This window comes from Eptatretus burgeri, chromosome 4 (assembly GCF_056783735.1).
Source record: "Eptatretus burgeri isolate ZD-2024b chromosome 4, Ebu_testis_v1, whole genome shotgun sequence".
Lineage (NCBI taxonomy): Eukaryota > Metazoa > Chordata > Myxini > Myxiniformes > Myxinidae > Eptatretus > Eptatretus burgeri.
In genome coordinates, this window is record NC_140964.1 from 81725479 (window position 1) to 81729647 (window position 4169).

General features: G+C 41.9%; 1 protein-coding gene and 1 pseudogene across 1 annotated transcript in view; both read left to right on the forward strand.

The window, feature by feature from the left end:
• The first annotated feature begins 2025 nt into the window (after nucleotides 1-2025).
• Nucleotides 2026-4169, forward strand: part of RABGEF1 (RAB guanine nucleotide exchange factor 1) — a 70424-nt gene continuing 68280 nt past the window's right edge. Inside the window, exon 1 of the mRNA XM_085878987.1 lies at nucleotides 2026-2140. The gene's annotated coding sequence lies outside the window, so the exon portion shown is untranslated. The remainder of the gene's footprint in view (nucleotides 2141-4169) is intronic.
• On the forward strand, nucleotides 2065-3447 carry LOC147028524 (uncharacterized; annotated as a pseudogene).

The following is a 4169-nucleotide window of genomic DNA, read 5'->3' on the forward strand; positions in this document are numbered from 1 at the left end:
CACATAGAATATGTCCTCCAATCCTGACAAATCTTACACTATCATTACCTCTCTCCAAAAGGATCCTCCCCACCCCTTCTACTTTCTGAATAATCCTTTTGAGAAAGTTCAGTGACTCAAAATCCTTGGTCTCCCTGTCAGCCATGATATTTCTTGGGCAAACCACGATTTAAAGTTTGTCTCCAAAGCCAGCTTCTGACTGTATCCTTTGGCACACCTGGACTCCTATCCATCAAACTTTCTTAAACACGTGCAGTGAACATTAATATTGTCGTGTTCACAGCCGATGAACACCAGCCTTGGACGAATAGCCGGATGGTCTTAAGCAGCTTCGCTGCTTTCCATCGAAAAGAGTGTTTGGTGGTTACGACACGCATGGGATGGAAAGCAGTGAAGGCGTTTACCTGAACGGAAGCACATGGGTTTATTCTCGAACCCGCAATGAATAAACGAACACAAGGAAATTCAACAATAATGGTTTAATGAAATTAAATCGGTGATGGAAATGAAAGGTGAGGTGAAACTAAATCCTCATTTGAGATGTCTCCGGTCACAAAAACAGACAAGGGAAAAGGTAAAATTAAAAAAATCTCCCCTTTATGTCATTAATCAGCTTTGCGTCCAGAAATTGCCTTTAGGAGCCTGGTGGTCGTCAAACCTCAGTCACCGCACGGGAAGCACACCAGATGGCGCAGAGTTGCTCTCTGTAGCACCATGTACGTGAGTTGATTCGTGTGGGTGGTCCTCTTTCGCTCCACTCCGTCCGAATCGCCAAGAGCCCCATAATCCACTGCCACACCACCTCCTCATTATCGAAATTGCTTTGTCTCTGTGTCTCTGTCTCTCTGTGTCTCTCATATGGTGCCACCTTCCTCTTCGATCATACAACAAGGGACTGCCGAAAAAGAGCCAAGAGATATGCTCCTCTTTTTCCCTTTCTCTCCAAAGTGCACAAATTCCACGACCCAGCCAAACAGACAATGGCTAGCATCCTGTTGAAGCACACGAGCAAAATCTTACCAGCACGAACAATGAAAATTGTGCAACTTTCTTGTCTGTGAGCAGAAGTTGCTCCTCCTCTTGCTCAAAAGTGCACCGAAAAGGTCAGCCTTCTTCTCACAGGCACAAACCAAAGATCGCCAACCTTCCTCCTTGATAAAAAAAAAACCCGAGACAGACTGTTTTTCCAACCACTGTTTTTCACAACATCCTTCTCGTAACATCACCCAAGACCAATCATGAACCGTGGGGGCGTGGCTTGCCGGTGCCAATTCCTCGGAGGCAGGGTTTATTCTGCTCGGAATTTGTCTGGTTCTGTCAGCAGTTGAGTTGGTTGTTGTCGTTGTTTAAAAAAAAAAAAAACTTTTTTATGGCCGGCCTTGTAAATGTAAAAACTTAGGAAAAAATTAGTCTGAGACCCTACCTAATTAACCCAACACCACTCCCCCCTTCGTGTGGTGACAAGTACAGAGTTTCCCTACTTTATTTACGTCGGAATGTCTCCAACACGTCCACGGACCAAGCAACTCGATACAATCCTATCTTTACTCTGAAATTCCTCAATCAACCCCCACAAACGTAACAATATATTTCTCATTGTACACACCTCGATTCATCTCTCATAATGATGGCAGCATTATGGAGCCTCTCACAGCGGCAGTGACGTCTTGCATTGCATACTACTTTTTTGGCTGGATTTATATTTGGCAATGTTTTAATCGTCATATCCTTCATTGTATTCAGGTGATGTCCATCCTGTAAATGTGGAATCCAGACAACGCAATGATTCATCTGCCTCAGAAACTTCAAGATATGCTTCTGTGAAGGAAGATTCAGATGTTCATTTGACAAATGGCAGTACTGCCTGTTCTGTAACAGGTGAGCAGAAACATACAAAATGAACATTCAATCTTTTGAATTCACTGTTTATTAAAATTTTGAAATCGTTCAATATCTTGTATTTTGAGTTTGACACAAAAAACGTAAAATAACTTCTTGTTCTTTGTTTTTGTAGAACAATCGAGAAGTCCATTTGGACAGATAAGGTGCAGGAGCAGCTTGATAATGAAGAAGATGTTTATTTTGAAGAAACATTCCCAAGAACAAGACTCCGAACCTTCAAAATACAAGTGCATGTCTGGTGAAAACGGCACAAAGATCAATATTATATTAAACAAACCCAAAAATGTTATCGAAAGGCAAATGTGTTATAAGTGTAATCTATGCAGTGTCTATTTTACTTCAGCGAGAAATGTCAAAGTACACATGAGGATCCACACAGGAGAGCGTCCTTACAAATGTCCGACATGTGATAAAGCTTTCTCTCAACAAGGCCATTTGAAAAAGCATATGAGGATCCATACAGGAGAGTATCCTCACAAATGCTCTATCTGTGATGAAGGTTTCTCTCATAAAGAAAGGTTGAATAAGCATATGATGATTCACACAGCAGAGCGACCTCACAATTGTTCCATATGTGATAAAGGTTTCTCTTGTAAAAGCGCCTTGAATATACATTTTAGGATCCATTCAGGAGAGCGACCTTACAAATGTCCCACATGTGATAAAGCTTTCTCTCAACAAGGCCATTTGAAAAAGCATATGAGGATCCATACAGGAGAGTATCCTCACAAATGCTCTATCTGTGATGAAGGTTTCTCTCATAAAGAAAGGTTGAATAAGCATATGATGATCCACACAGGAGAGCGACCTCACAAATGTTCCAAATGTGATAAAGGTTTCTATCAAAAATATAAGTTGAATAAGCATATGAGGATCCACACGGGAGAGCGTCCTCACAAATGCTCTGTCTGTAATAAAGCTTTCTATGAAAAGGGCGATTTGAAAACGCATATGAGGATCCACACAGGAGAGCGTCCTCACAAATGCTCTGTCTGTGATGAAGCTTTTTCTCGAAAATACAAGTTAAAAATGCATATGAGGATCCACACAGGAGAGCGTCCTTACAAATGCTCCATATGTGATGAAGCTTTCTCTCAAAAATACAACTTGAAAATGCATATGAGGATCCACACGGGAGAACGTCCTTACAAATGCTCTGTCTGTGATAAAGCTTTCTTTGAAAAGGGCAATTTGAAAACGCATATGAGTGTCCACACAGGAGAGCGTCCTCACAAATGCTCTGTCTGTCATGAAGGTTTCTCTCGAAAATACAAGTTGAAAATGCATATGAGGACCCACACAGGAGAGCGTCCTCACAAATGCTCTATCTGTGATAAAGCTTTCTCTCTCAAGGCCCATTTGAAACTGCATATGAGGATCCACACGGGAGAGCGTCCTTACAAATGCTCTGTCTGTGATAAAGCTTTCTCTCAAAAGGGCTGTTTGAAAATGCATCTGAGGATCCACACAGGAGAGCGTCCTTATAAATGCTCTGTCTGTGATAAAGCTTTCCCTCAAAATGGCTACTTGAAACTGCATATGAGGATCCACACAGGAGAGCGTCCTTACAAATGCTCTGTCTGTGATAAAGGTTTCTCTCAAAAGGGCTGTTTGAAAATGCATTTGAGGATCCACACAGCAGAGCATCCTTAGAAATTCCCCATCTGTGATAAAGGTTTCTCATAAATGCACCTTGAATAAGTATATGAGGATCAACACAGTATTGCATAGAAAAAAAGAAATAGCAGATATATTCTGACAAATGGGAGAACGACAAAAGAGCAGGAAGATTTTGAAAAGAGCTTGATAGAATGAAGATTGACAAGGAAGGCTTGTTCGAATGGCTAAGAGGAGGTCAACTTAATTGGGATGAAGAACGAGTCATCATCAATGCCCCAGACCAAGGATACTACACAAATGCCCTTAAGAAAATGGTGGGATTGGGCCAATTGGAAAAATGCAGGTTTTGTGAGGTAGAAACAGAAAATACCAGTCACCTCCTTTCGGGATGTAAAAAAAAAAAAACTCATGTTGAAACAGCTGTACACAGAAAGACATATCTGTGTCTGTCGGATAATCCACTAGCACATCTGTAAACATTTCAACATCCCGGTCCCAGAACAATCATGGAAATACAAACCAAATCCGATCCTTGAAAATGAACATAGTGTTGCGGATCCGGGGTGGCGGGATTCTCACCCGACTATTGGCGCCACCCTCACCACCGCCATCTCCGGGGTTTATAATGCCGGCCGGCTCAGCACAGG